Raw genomic sequence first — 15,988 nt, 5'->3', positions numbered from 1 at the left:
CTTCTCACTACCTATCGCCAAGGACTGGAGCCCAGAGTGCGGTTGCATCTCGCTGCATACGAGGATACCATCGGCCTCGAGCGATTCATCCAGCTGTCCATCCGCTTCGCCACTCGTATGCAGTCGTGCTTAGAAGAGCACCAGGGCCAGGCGCATTCCTCCTCTCCGCTCTGCCGGCCAGTGCCATCCTTCCTTCACGATATTCTATGAAACCACTCACCACTGTTGTGACACTTACTGCGGCTGATGTGTGTCTTCCAGTTTCCGCACTCCTTGATTCTGGGTCAGCCGGCAACTTCATCTCCATCTCTGCCGTCAACTCAGGCTCCCAACCTCGTCCACGGCGGCCGCTTACCAAATCCACACCATCACCGGCAGGCCGTTAAGCAAGAAGTATGTACGCCACTGCGTGGGTCCAATCTCTCTCCAAACTGGACTCCTTCACCATGAGGACATTTATCTGCTGGTTCTGGAGGATTCCACCGCTGACGTCATCCTAGGGCGCCCGTGGTTGGAGCAGCATAACCCGGTGATCTCCTGGAAGACCGGAGAAATCCTGAAGTGGGGCGAAGCCTGCTTTCAATCCTGTATCTCCGGCTGTCCAGTTCCCGTGGAACGTCCCTCCGAATCACTACCAGTCTACACCACCTCTATTGAAAGCCCTGTCGTCAACCAGTCCATCTCCATACCCCAGTGCTACGCCCCCTTCAGTGATGTTTTCTGCCCGAAGCGGGCCTCCAAGCTGCCTCCACACCGGCCATGGGACTGTGCCATAGATCTGCTGCCGGGTGAACCAGTGCCTAGGGGACGGATCTATCCCCTATCCGTTCCCGAGGAGAAGGCCATGGAGGATTACATGAGGGAGGCGCTGGCTCAAGGATACATCCGCCCATCTACCTCCCCTGCTGCTTCGAGTTTCTTCTTCGTGGCCAAGAAGGATGGAGGTTTGCGGCCATGTATCAAATACAGAGCCCTGAATAAAATTACTCAGAAGTTTCGCTATCCTCTTCCCCTTGTCCCAGGGGCCCTAGAACATCTCCGTGGTGCCACTGTATTCTCCAAGTTGGACCTCCGCAGAACGTATAACCTCATCCGGATACGCGAGGGGGACGAGTGGAAGACCGCCTTCATCAACCCTACTGGCCACTACGAGTACTGCGTGATGCCGTATGGGCTAGTAAACGCTCCCTCCGTATTCCAGGATTTCATGCATGAGGTGCTCCGGGATTTCCTCCATCAATTCGTCCTAGTGTATATCAATGACATCCTGATATATTCCCGGAGCCAGGCCGAACATCGACGCCACGTTGCGGAGGTCCTGCAACGCCTGAGGGACTTCCAGCTCTACCTAAAAGCAGATAAGTGCTCATTCCATCAGCCCTCAGTGCAGTTCCTTGGCTATACCATCGACCGCAGTGGCAGTGCGACTTCCAGTGCGTACTCGGCTACCAGCCACCCCTGTTTCCCTGGTCTGGAGAGCCCTCTGACGTTCCTGCGGTCGACTATTGGTTCCGGGAGAGCGAGAGGGTCTGGGACGCGGCCCATCACCAACTTCAACGGGCGCTCCGTAGATGCAGGACGGCAGCCGACCTTCGCCGTTCCGAGGCCCCCCAGTACCAACCCGGTCAGAAGGTCTGGCTGTCTACCCAGGACATCCGCCTGCGTCTACCCTGCCGCAAGCTTAGTCCCAGATTCATTGGCCCGTTCACTATCACTCAGCAGATCAATCCGGTCACCTACAAACTGCAACTTCCTCCCGAGTACCGGATTCACCCCACATTCCATGTCTCACTCCTGAAACCTCACCATCCTTCTGTTCTTCCCTCCACAGAACCTGGCGAGACGGAAGCCCCCCCTCCTCTCCTCCTAGATGACGGCGCAGCCTACTCGGTCAAGGACATCCTGGACTCCCGGCGGCGTGGTGGGCAGCTTGAGTACCTAGTGGACTGGAAAGGCTACGGTCCAGAGGAACGCTCCTGGGTCCCACGCAACGACACCTTGGACCCCTCCTTGCTGGATACCTTCCACTCAAGACACCCCAACTGACCAGGTCCAAGGGGTAGAGGACGCCCACCACGACGTCGGGGTCCCCGGCCCTCAGGAGCGGGCCCTGGGGAGGGGGGTACTGTCACAAACACGCCAGGTTCCTCCTCCACACAATCACGACGCACACCCTCACCTGAGTACTAATCATCACCACCTGATCCGCATCACCTATCATCCACCACAGCACAACAAAAGCCACACACACGCACCCAGTCATTGTCCGGTCACGTTCGCGACAAGATCATTCCTGCGCTAACTATTAGGACTAACTCCTCTTTACCTTCTCTCCAAGGATAACCTCCGAAGTCTCTTCTTCCGTCTTCTCTCCAAGGATTACCTCCAAGACCTCACGGTGCGTGTGTGTGGTACCCTCCTTCCCGGCACGGATCCCAGCACCCATCCACTCCTCACTTCCCGCTCCTCTGCTTGTGTCCATTTAATAAACTACATCTTTCATCTGTTACTCCTCTGTAATAAAAAAGTATAAATGATTACAATTTCAAATAAATGTTTTCTATTTTAAATTGTTTTTAACAATTGTGTTGCTAATATTTATGTGAAAACCATGATGGAATTGAAATAGAAATCTTTTGTATTATTGTAAATATCTTTACTATTACTTTTGATTATTTTAATACCATTGTCTTCTCGTACATTACAAAGACCATGGTTTGGTTTCCATTCTACTAAAGTAATTTTGTGTTAAGATGTCAAATGTACTATTTGTTTTGTTTTTACAGCCTGTAAGTCAAAATGAAGAGTCATACTTTATCAGTCTAGCTGATGAAAAGGCAATCTGCAAGCAAATGTGCTGCAGACGACAGAAATGTATTAGCACTAGATATCTGTGTGGCCTTCTCCTTGAACGTCTCATTGCAGACCGACTGTGAGATAAAGACACAGCGAGCCCATCACTCACCTGCACATCTCTCATAGATGCTGTTCATCACCACGGGGGGCTGATTGCTGCCATCTGATTGGCCGAGCTGCCATGCCTGCCCCACGCAGCTATCAAATGATCGATTGAGAATTCGCCATGCTTCCTGGAACTCCTGTGAGAGAAAATTAGAGAAACCGTGTCACTGTATTGATTCTGTTTGTGAATTATGGAAACAGAAGAGGCAAATCTAAACGCCGGGATAAGTAAAGACTTTCAAATAGCAGGCAGATCGTTACGCCGGCTTCAGAATTCATCACAAAACAAATACCACATTAAGACTTGGGTTTTGGAGGAAGGAAGAGAACAAGAGAGGAAAACAGCACAAGAATGTGCTCCTGGAAGTGTTCTTAATTCATCTGATCAGTCTAGATGTCAGTGGCGTGAAGGATTTAAGACACTCACACAGATGTTACAGATTTTTGGCTCTTCTTTCACAGAGAGAAAAACATAATGGTAATTCATTTCATTATATTGCCCCCAGGCCTGAAGCGCCACTATGAGATATGTTAATTCGATTGGCAGATTTCAAATGCTAGAGAGAGGCAGGGTGCAGCGCATCAGATGGGTCTTCTAATGGTCTTTTCGGAAACTGCACATGCTGCCGGCAATTGGTTAACTGTGGATCATTAGGAAAGAAAACTGCCTGAATTATATATTGAAAATCAAGATGTGTGTTTGTGTGTGTGTGTGTGTGTGTGTGTGTGTGTGTGTGTGTGTGTGTGTGTTTAGGCCTTGAGTGTCTGAAGGTCTGAGGTCTGAAAACAGCAATTATGGAGGGGGACAAGAAGTCGTGTCTCCACTGGAATAAAGGGCACCAGTGCACCTGTTTAGCGTTGCTATGTTTAAGTTACAGTTAATTTATGTTTATTGCCACATTCAGCTTCACAGGCTATTTCATAGCAAAGATTATGCATAAAAAATATTGTAGAACACAAAATACAAATACAATAAACAAATAAATTAATAAAAACAATTAGGAAACAAAGTATTACACATTAATTTATATAAAATATACTTATAATTTACTCTTGAAAGAAATTGCAAAAGTTTTTCTGGGTTACGTTATGTTATGTTTAAACATTCATGTTTAATTGTTAAGATTTGGCTGAGGTGGATGATTTTTATATTTATTTTCAAATCGGAACAGATTTTTAAAACACTGGGCATCATACACTTATTTACATTAGAGAATAACAGTTTGTTTAATTCAAAGGTTGAGAGAGATAGTGGAAAATGGTTGGGTAACTAAATTGAGAGTGGTTTTGGTGCAAGAAAGCTTGACTAACATTTTTAGTGGACTTTGGGGAAAAACAAAATGCTTCAGAAGTTTATAATGTGGCTCTTTTAATGTTAACGGCAGTAAGAGCAGGGCCATGGAGGGGGTGGCCTGTGGGTAACAGGAGAGGAAACAGTGACTATGACTAAATGAGATTAGAGGAGGGGATCAATGAGGATTCCCCAGCCAATTTTTCCATTTCCCTTATAATATTTATCAGAATAAAAAAGAGGACATACAGCTTGCAATTTTGAGGGAATGAGATTCTGAAAACGCAGTTGAATCGATAAAAATAAAAAGGAAATGTTGGCAGTGGGAAGAGGGGGTGTAAAAAGTGTAGTGTAGAGTGTTTTAAAAAGTTCATGCAGTGGATGGAGGGATTAAGGGAAGGAAATGTTGCAACGATATTGATGTTCACATTTGCAGAATTAAGGCAGCAATCAGGAATCAGAATTTAGAATTTAAAATTGGAAGAAATCCACTAAACTGCTGTAATGTAGTACCAGGGATGTTTCTGATACACTTTTACAGTTAGTATGCCTTATATAAAATTATGCCTTGTGTAACAAAATGACTATTTGTGTCTGATTTTTGAGATTATGTCATCATTTATTGAATTCTATGTTGTTTAGTGTAGTAAGTTCGTTGGAGGAAAGGAAGAGGACAAAGGGGTCGGCTGGACTGCTGACGAATTTATTAACTCAAATTCTAACTCAAACGTTATAAACACCAATGGTGACTTTTACTCTGACATCAACACAGACACGATCGCACAACACTTCCGGGTTACTCGTTCCGACGTTTCCGGTTCGCGTCAGCAGTCCGTCTGTAATGAATAAACCTTCCTAATCATCGGGAAGAAGGAGGCAGGAACCGGCGGACAATCAAATGAAACTTTAATAATCAAAATAAACACAAAACAGTGCAACAGCCCCTCGGGGACGACTGTTGCACACAAATAAAGAGCAAAACACAAACTAAAACCCAGGCCTGGTCCTCTCTCGTCCGTCACTGTCATCGCTCCGGTTTTATATCCCTCCATCTCCTCCGTGGGACTCGAGACCAGCGAGTGTCGCAGGTGTCGCTCATCTCCAATCACTTCACCGGCCTTGCTCCTGTTCCCACGTACCTCGGCCACACCGTCTCTCTCTCGACTGCTTCTGTCTTTCCTGGCGTTTTATACTCTCTCCCCGCCAATTACTGAAACAAGAGACAGGTGTTGATTGTTTTTGCCCAAACCACTCACTTACCGCTCGTCTCCTGATTCTCTCTCCCGCTGCAGACTTCGCTAAACCATGCCCCCCCTGCCACATGCCCCCACCGCCCGTCTCAGGCCGGGGAGCCATCCGGTCTGCAGCACCCCCCCCCCCATTTCTGGAAAGGAAGTCGGCCACCGCCATCTGAACACCCAGCCTGTGGATCACCTTGAACTTAAAAGGCTGAAGAGCCAGATACCAACGAGTGATCCGCTTGTTGGTATCCTTCATGCGGTGGAGCCACTGCAGCGGAGCGTGGTCCGAACAGAGGGTGAACTCCCATCCCAGGAGATAATAGCGGAGGGTGAGGACGGCCCATCTGATGGCAAGGCAATCTTTCTCTATGGTGCTGTACTTAGCCTCTCTCTTCGAGAGCTTCCGGCTAATGTACAGCACCCGCTGTTCCTCCCCCTCTATCTCCTGTGACAGGACTGCACCCAGCCCCCTGTCCGATGCGTCCGTCTGCAACAGAAAAGGGAGAGAAAAATCAGGAGAGTGTAACAACGGCCCACCACACAGGGCAACCTTGACCTGGGTAAAGGCCTGCTGACATGGCTCCGTCCACTGGACCGTATCTGGCACCTCCTTTTTTGTAAGGTCCGTCAAAGGGCTGGTGAGGTCCGAATATTTAGGAATAAACCGTATATAATATCCCACCAGCCCCAAGAACTGCATTACCTCCTTTTTGGTCTTGGGACGTGGGCAGGTCACAATAGCGGCTGTCTTGTCAATTTGGGTACGCACCTGTCCATGCCCCAAGTGGAAGCCCAGATACCTTACTTCCACACGCCCAATCGCACACTTGAGTCCCGCCCCCCTCAGCGATCTCAGTACAGCCCTCAGATGCTGCATATGCCGCTGCCAATCATTACTAAATATAATGATACCATCCAGGTAGGCAGCTGCATATGCAGCATGGAGCTGCAGAATCTTATCCATGAGGTGCTGAAAGGTAGCCGGTGCCCTGAACAACCCAAATGGAAGGGTAACAAACTGGTGTACTCCAAACGGCGTTGTGAAAGCTGTCTTTTCTTTGGATAATGGAGACAAGGGGATCTGGCAATAACCCTTTGTTAAGTCCAATGTCGAATAAAAACGAGCCGTGCCTAGCCGATCAAGCAACTCGTCAACCCGTGGCATTGGATACGCGTTGAATTTCGACACAGCATTCACCTTGCGGTATTCCACACAGAACCGGACTGAGCCATCCGTTTTCGGAACTAAAACTATCGGGCTTACCCAGTTACTATTGGATTCTTCTATTACCCCCATGTCAAGCATTGCGCCAAATTCAGCCTGAACTACCTTTTTCTTGTGCTCAGGTAAGTGATACGGCTGGTTGCGAACTACCACGCCCGGCTCGGTCTCGATATGGTGCTGAATCAGGTTAGTACGGCCAGGTAGGGGCGAGAAGACGTCGGCAAACTCTGCCTGTAATTTCGTTAAATCAGTGAGTTGGGACGTCGAGAGGTGATCTCCCCCTGGGGCCAGGGCGAGGGATTGTGGTTTGACATTCGCCTCTGGTCCGAGATCATCCTCCCTGCCAATCACCGTTGCCAACATAGCTGATTCCGCCTCATTCCATTTTTTTAGGAGGTTGAGGTGATAGATCTGACGGGCCCCGTTCCTATCGGACCGTATTACCTCAAAATCGAGATCTCCGACTTGTCGTGCGACCTCAAATGGGCCCTGCCACTTAGCCATTAATTTAGAGCTCGACCTTGGGAGTAATACAAGTACTTTCTCTCCCACTGCAAATTTGTGTAATCTAGTTCCCCTGTTATACAGCTGGCTCTGGCGGTCCTGGGCTTGTAACAAATTCTCCATTGATAGCCGTTTTGTTCTCAAGTCCAGCACATACTGAATTTCGTTTTGCCCTGAGATGGCCCCTCCTCCCAAGTTTCTCTCAGTACATCCAGCACCTCTCAGGGCTGGCGTCCATAGAGAAGCTCAAAGGGGGAAAACCCCGTGGAGGCTTGTGGGACCTCTCGCACAGCGAATAACAAGGGCTCTAGCCACCTATCCCAATTCTTGGCATCTTCTTGAACGAATTTACGGATCATGGATTTAAGTGTGCGATTAAACTAGCCTGACCGGGGGTGGCCTGTGGGACATCCGGAACCCGGATCATCGTCCCCACCTCCATCACTGGACACCTGTCCACGAAATGCTCTGGGTCCCCGCAACGCCAATCAGGCCAGCCCAGACCTCCCCGCCGCCCCAGTGGCAGGGAGTGGATTGGAGAATTGGGCGGGGCCCTTGGATTGGCGTAATGCCCTTGGTCAATCCGGACCCCGGGGCGGGACACGAGGAGGGCCGGGTGGACGGGACCAAGGGAGAGGGACAGGTCGAGTGAGAGATTTATCATTTTATATTTATGTAATGTAATTTGTAATTTACATTTATCTGACGCTTTTATCCAAAGCGACTTACAATTGCTATATATGTCAGTGGTCGCACGCCTCTGGAGCAACTAGGGGTTAAGTGTCTTGCTCAGGGACACATTGGTGACTCACAGTGCATTCGAACCCAGGTCTCTCACACCAATGGCATGTGTCTTATCCACTGCGCCAACACCACCCCTAGAGAAGGGGAGGAGAGAGAGGGAGAGAGAGATGTTAAGGGTTCGCCGACCCCTGGGCACGCCACCATATGGTCCTCTGCTAGATGGATGGCCGAGTCCAGTGACTTGGGACGGTGGCACTGGACCCACTCGGCTGTTTTCTTCGGTAGCCGGGCGATGAATTGCTCCAGCACCGCGAGGTAGATGATGTGTTCCACGTCACTCCCCTCGGCCAGTAGCCACTTGCAGCAGGAGTCCCGGAGCTGCTGGGCCATCGCGAAGGGCCAGCCGGATTCCCGACCCACTGAATGATGGCCCTCTTTAGGTCGTCAAAGACTAGGAGGTTCACCACCGGTAGCTGTTGTGCGGCCACCTGGGACTCGCCCGAGAGCAGGGGGATCAGACGGACGGGCCATTGGTCGCGGGGCCAGCCGCACGCTTCCGCTGATTTTTCAAACAGTTCTAGGAATACTTCTGGGTCGTCTTGTGGTCCCATCTATTGAGGGATAAGTGAGCGGCAACCGCTCATTCGTTCCCGTGGCCTCAGCACGAACCTCCCAGTCGATCCAGCTCCGGAACCTCTCGCGGTCCTCCTGCTGGGCTTGAAGGATGGCGTGGAATCGCCGCTCCTGATCCGTTCTCATGTCCAGCAGGGCCTGGTGTTGCTCCTGATGTAGGGCCGCGAGGGATGAAATGACGTCCGCAAATGGCGTAGAGGAGGGACTCTGCATAGCGGCGGCACTCCTTCTTCCGGGAAGAGGACAAAGGGGTCAGCTGGACTGCTGACGAATTTATTAACTCAAATTCAAACTCAAACTTTATAAACACCAATGGTGACTTTTACTCTGACATCAACACAGACACGATCGCACAAAACTTCCGGGTTACTCGTTCCGGTTCCGTTTCTGGTTTGCGTCAGCAGTCCGTCTTTCTCTCGACTGCTTCTGTCTCTCCTGGCGTTTTATACTCTCTCTGCGCCAATTACTGAAACAAGAGAAAGGTGTTGATAGTTTTTGCCCAAACCACTCACTTACCGCTCGTCTCCTGATTCTCTCTCCCGCTGCAGACTTCGCTAAACCATGCCCCCCCTACCACATTTAGTATGTTGTTTAGTAAATTATTTTACTGACTTTGGCCAGTTTAATTCACATTCACACTTACAAACTGAAATGGAGGCAATTCTTGAGGGTCGTTCAAGACACCAATGGATAACAAAATTAGGTTTATTAAAAGTGTGTGCTGCAGTTTTGTCGTCTGCCACTTTAAATATTCAAATTCATTTAATCAGCTAAAAAACAACAACAAAAAAGTGCTGAAAGTGATTCCAATGACATCAATGTTATCTTTACAGCTTCATTCAGTGTTAAGCTGATTGAACCATCTCAGTTTAGACAACATTATGTCTGTATTTGAGATCCTGCTGTAGGCTTTTTTGTGACGAGAGGTCAACAAAGTTTTCAGCATTTCATTAACAGAAATGTTGAAAATAACACAAAAACACAGTGGTCAGAGGATAAAAGGTATGTCGTTTCCCACAGCCTCTCTCCCCACGCGTTCTCCATCCTCAGACAATACTCTCTCTGTCTGTTAGCCTCATATACACCTCTCTGATTGAGATCCCATCCATAAATCTCCTCAGACTCTGCTTACACCTTAATCAACATCACAAAGCGTACAGTTCAACCTGCTGTTGAAGACAAAAGTGTCCTGGCAGGTCTATACGACAGCATGCAGCACCAGAGCAAACCTCCCAGCATTCCTCTGGCACAAGAGAGGAGGAAACAGTGTCCAGGGCACAGATCATGTGGGCACTCCACGGGCTACTTTTCATTATTAATGCCCATGCTGTAATGATATAATGACAGCACTGTTTAGATGGCTGTCTGAGAGAAACAGTGAGAAGGATTGATTAGATCAGACTCAGCTATAATAGGTTCTATATTTCAGAATCTATCTATCTATCTATCTATCTATAGGAATAAATATGAATTATTAAATATTAAATAAATATTACAAATAAATTTATGTACACATAGACTTAATACACACCAGCATAAAAAATGTAGTTAGAAAAAATAAATAAAACATTGACATGCTTTTGTTTCTAATTTTGAATCATTTCGTTTAAACCTAAAGACTGAACTGATTCACAGACATGCAAATGTTCTTGCCAAGTCAACGAAACCAAAGCTGAAATGAAAGACGCAATTAAAATGACTGTTAACGTTCTCAATACTCATGAGGGATTGCAAAAACTATTTAAAGGCCAAATAAAAAGCCCATTAAAATCATTGCTATTTTCACCATGCTGCTGATTTTTAAACTGTCAGCACAATCTTCTCGAATATATGGTGAATATTCAATACATCGTCAAACATTACCTGGTAACATGTCCAAAAAAGCTTTCAGGATTTTTTTTTTAAGAAAGTGGTCTGAAAAACTGTTCCAAGAGCTTTTCTAAGGAGGCAAAATCTGTTTTTTATCTCTTTTGCTTTGCTCTTCCTTTCTTCCTCTTCAACAGTTTGTCTCTTTTTTCATGGACTTTTAGAGAATTAGCCAAAACTAAACTGGGATTGAGAGTATGTGTGTGAAGCTGGTCTTTGATGTCTAAGAAATTGTCCATAATTAGAAAAGTTAGGTCAGGAGACATGGACACACAGCAGATTCAAGCAAGAACACATCCGCATGTGTATTCCCAGAAGCTCACTGAGACTCTGGAGAACAGACTAAAAAAAAAAGAAAGTCTGCAAAGAATTAAAACTGGCTCCAGGCCTGAAGACAACTTTTTAGACTTTATTTATTAGAGCTAGAAAGAATTGGAACTCTACAATAGGCTGAAATTCATTAAGTACAAACCGCATAATATAAAGAAATAAAAGCTTCAGCATTATATTCTCTTAGTGCCTTGTGGGTGTAGAAACTAATCTCCCATTTTTTTACAGGGTACAACTCTTATTTGTGGTACTAAACACATGCTAAGCAATATTTCACCATTAGTTTCACCTCAGGACCAAACTTTCATTCTCCTGCATCTGGCTTGCATGATCTATTGATCCGAACCCAGCGACAAGCTCTCTAGTCCCATATAAAGTTGCAGTCTGTCTCCCATCCATTTATGCTTTTCTCTTTTCACCTGTCCACCAACTAGCATCTTATACCACCTCTACACTCAAAGGTTAATAGCATCCCATCGGCCCTGACTCCATTTTGCACCCCATTGGCAGCCATGACGGGAACATCCATAGCCCATAAAGCATAATGAACATGAATCTTTATTTTATGAGAACAATAACACACTGGCCTGGCCGTGGCTGCCCCTCCCAGCCTGTCAGTCCTCACAAAGAGCCCCCAGTATCCATCAATCCATGAGGCCAGAGGGGCTGCTCCATTGTGTAGCCTAATTACACACCACTTTAGAGCAGTTGGAGGCCTTGGGGTGGAGTGTGTCAACACATGTGAGTGTATGTGTGAGATATAGAGGGAATCATGGGGTGAGCATATGGCTGCTTTCGAACCCAGGTGCAGGGGAGGAGAAAAGGCTAAAACATCCTGCTGGAGGCGAATTCCACCAGCACAGAGGAAATGATGGAGAAAGTTAAAGGATGTGGAGTACTAACGACAATTACCAGCTATTCTGACCATCTTTTATGGCATCACAAGCATATGTCTGCACCCGGTCTTAAAACGCTTGTCTAGTACAAGTCATAAAAACTGAATCATGTATGATTTTGGTCTAGACTGGCGTACCACAATTGTTCGTTTAACTGGAACTACTTTACAGTGATATTAGCGTGGGAGTATCAATGTGCCAGTGAGTTGGAATGACAGAGATTTCAACTTTATTGTGGATGTGTTAAACTGCGGCCCTGCAAGATCTTCTGATGCTAGTAGCTATGTTGGAGAAAAAGAGGAAACAGGACAAACAGAAATCAGTCAAAAATGAACAACCACATCCATCACTTAACTCTCAGTTCACAAATAAATCTACCACATGGCCATGAAAACTCATAGAACAAAGAGGCAGAGCACTGACCTTAGCCAAAAAGTCAGTGATTAGGTATGACATTCATATTTACTAATAGGTCTGACTGTCAAATTGTTCTGTCCATACAAAAACTTACTGTAGAAGCTTGAATACTGTTTGTACAAATAAATAACCAAAACAAAAGCCAATGTTTATATGAATAGCATACATAACAGCAGCTGTGACAATATCACTGTGACTGTACAAAATATTGTTGATAAACCCTTATTTGACATCTATCTATCTATCTATCTATCTATCTATCTATCTTGCGTCTATCTATCTATTATATATACATATATATACAGTCAAATGTATATATATATATATATATATATATATATATATATATATATATATATATATATATATATATATATATATATATATATATATTGTCATGAGAGGCCTGAACTCTTGAGCACAATTTGCAAAGTTGACCCACATCGGCTTTACATACTTGAAAAATCATAACACAAACAAATCCACAGTGTACATTATCTTAACACTGAATTATGTGACACGTCGTTCACTTCTGTTGCATTCACACATTAAAGATTATCCAAATTCACTCTAAAAATGTGGTTATGAGACCTCAAAATCGGTTGTTTGGTTGCAGAATGCAGTTGTCACTCTTGTTCATAACAAAATTGTGTATATACCACTCTAAATCAAAACTGACAAATGCATTCGGATGCTGTGTAAAAAGTCAAAGAGAATATCAGTCATCCTGGTGGAAAAAAGTATGACTGTGCATATGCTGAACATCTGTGAGCTAAAAAGGACTGAAAGTTCAGGCTGTGTTATGGCTAACCAGGTCCCCACCAGCTTGGCTAAGAAACTCATGTGTCAAACTCAGCTACTGTCCCATTTCTTGCACTCCCAAAGACTTTGATAAGCTGGATCTGTTGTGTTTTATTAGGGTGGGAGCTAAATTCTGCAGTACAGTGTGGCCTTCCAGGAATTGGGTTTGACACCCCTGCTCTACCCCACCAACTGGGAGTACATATGATCAACCAGAATGGACCAGATAGAAACATTCAAAACCAGTAAACATCAAAGCTGGTTTAAGGCAGAAAGAATATAGAAGAGTGCTAGGACAAAATTAATGTGTTCTAGACGTACATACTTGGGTAGGTGGTGCTAGAAGCCGGAGTACAACCAACTGGATCATTCCTCTGAGGTTCCGCACGGTCTCCATGGTCTCATAGTTGGGCTTCCCCAAAAGAGTCTCACTATTAACGGCAATCAGCTGGCCATTGACACGTAGACACCCTTTCTAAACAAAAAAGGCATAATCAGAAGTCAGAATCTCTATTTAGGGTCACAAGATGAATTTCCAATGGTTTGAGTTTTGATTCCTTTCAGCAACTTCCACATTGGTGAGCTCCAAAGGATAGTTCACCCAAAAATGAAAATTCTGCCAGGTTTCTCACCCTTATGTCTTTTTAAACCTGTAAGACATTCTTCCTTCTATGGAACACCAAAAAAGATATTTTGAAAGACATTGCAATGTTTTGACAGTACAATGAAAGTCAATGGGTTCCAGTGTAGTTTTTCCAACATAAAGTTAAGTCATGAGGGTGAGTTCACAACTTCATGTTTGGGTGAACTACCTTTTAGCTACACTGGACCAAGACCAGCTCTACTCTCTGCATCTGATTTGGGGCTTTTTATCTATCAGAAAACCTACTTTGTCCTACTTTCTCTAATCTCTAATGTATTTCCTCATATTCTGCGAGAACTTTCTGCTTTCCACAGGCTTATTATCCTCAGCTGAGTCTGCAGGGGCATTCTGTCAAGGAGTAAATTTCCCACAATCCAGCAGCTCAGTCTCTATGGTACTGTATAAGCACATTATAAGACATGCATATTACATGGCATATAAGAAGCCCTAGAGTTCATTACAATTAATATTAGTTGGTGTTTTCACTGCAGAGGCCTCTGATCTGCTTCCTCTGTCTCCAGGCAAGAGAGAGCTCAGAGTTACATGAGGGTTAACGCAAGAATTTGCAAACACCTCAGATATACAGACAAAATTGCAGATCATTAACGAACTGTACAAACTAAAGATGATGAACTACAGTGAAAACGATGTTGGATATGATGTAAAACAGATTGTTTTGCTGCGATTTTGTCCACACTGAAGACTTAATATTACTTACTATTGAGCCTAATGCATAATGGTCTTGTTTATAGAAGTTTTCATCTCATCCCATTAAACATTGCAAATTATATAACTGAAAACTAAAAAGACACTACAATAAAAAAACAATGACCTAAAGTCATTGATTATACAAAATATGTTATATACATGATATACCTACCACCGATTAAAAACCATCTTTACATCATGATTTTTCTATGGAGAAAATGAATGTGATTTTTATTTACTAACTGTTATGGCCTATATAGTTAACTGTAATAATGAGCCAGAGACGTTCGGATCCAAATGCAGCGTTTTATTAAAGAATGGTCAAACAGGCAGAAATCAGGAATGGCGTCAGGTGTGTCAGGGATAACCAGAGTCAAAACCAGAAACAAGCAGAGATCGGGGCAGGCCGCAGAGAATCAGAGTCGGAGTAATCAGTCCAAAGATCAAACACGGGAATGACAAACACAGGGAGAAAAGCTCGGAAATGTTAGACAGGCTAACAAGACTTCGTAGTGAGTGAGAGTGATTGTGCTGCTTTTATGTGTGTGTAAATGAGGTGCAGGTGTGGCAAGGAAATTGGCTGATGAATGAAGTGCAGGGGTGGCAAGGTGATTGTGATGCAGTGACTCATGGGGAATGTAGTTCGGGTGTGGTGCAACAGTATGAAAGGTGCTAGTGTCCAAGTGACATCTGGTGGTTGATGGGTGGAATGGTCCTGAGTTGAGTGCCCTATACTGAAGTTCATGGGCACTCCATCTAATGATCGTGACAGTAACAGAGTGCCACACGGTTAATTACAGTTCACTGAAATAAAACACACACCCACAAACTCTCTAAGCCCTGGCAGCATTCACTTTTTGATCTTGTTCTATATAAATGAAGGAGATGTGCTTTCATTACCGAGGCCTTTGGGTGAAAAGATGTCCTGTCCTCATGACATCATGAGTCACAGAGAATTAGGGATCCTTATTAGAGCCATGATCTAATTCTCAAACTTGATTCTGTGAAATCACACAATCCGTCTGCAGTTTGCAGTGCCATTTTAAAATGAGTACATCTGTCTCACATTCTTTCACCACTTCTATAATCATTTAACAGAGGCAGTACTGGATTGATTGGCTCCTTGATCATTTTGCTTAGGTTTTGTTCTAAACCTCTAACATGAAGTATTAAACTCCTACAATTAATTTGATCTGAATTACTTAACATACATAGTCTATACAAACTTTCAGCCTTACAGGAAATGAATCCCTAGTTTATTTTTCTTATTATACTCTTAGTGCATAGGGCATGATGTGTCTGTAATGCACATCAATGGTAGAGTTGGGAAGACAACATTTTAGAAGACAGGAGCACAACTGTAACCAACAATTAAGTAGTGAAGAGATAAAATAAAATAAAAGTAATCTTTTAAGAACTGGCCATTAAAAACAAAACTTCTTTAAAATCAAAATCCTTAAATCAAAATCCTCAACCATTATTCTGAATACTGCAGAGACATTTCTGCCTCTGTATAAAGCAGTCCTGTTTAAAATCCCTGTGGACCGTGCTTACATTCTAACAGAAAAGTTGATGGCTATTTTGAGAAACAATGGAGATGAAACTAATGGTGGTGAATAAAGAGCAGAAAATGGGGTATTGATTCAGATCACACTGTTTTTCATGCCAGACCAGAGACAATTCATGCAGGTAAAAAGCGTTTAGGGAATATATATTGGCTAAAAAAGG

General features: G+C 44.7%; 1 pseudogene; it reads right to left on the bottom strand.

Moving 5' to 3' along the window:
• Window positions 1-15,988, bottom strand: part of LOC132152577 (partitioning defective 3 homolog B-like) — a 340,755-nt pseudogene that overhangs the window by 178,033 nt on the left and 146,734 nt on the right.

Source organism: Carassius carassius, chromosome 11 (assembly GCF_963082965.1).
Source record: "Carassius carassius chromosome 11, fCarCar2.1, whole genome shotgun sequence".
In the NCBI taxonomy this organism is placed as follows: Eukaryota; Metazoa; Chordata; class Actinopteri; order Cypriniformes; family Cyprinidae; genus Carassius; species Carassius carassius.
Note: the sequence above shows the minus strand (reverse complement) of the source record. Positions and strands in the feature narration are given on the sequence as shown.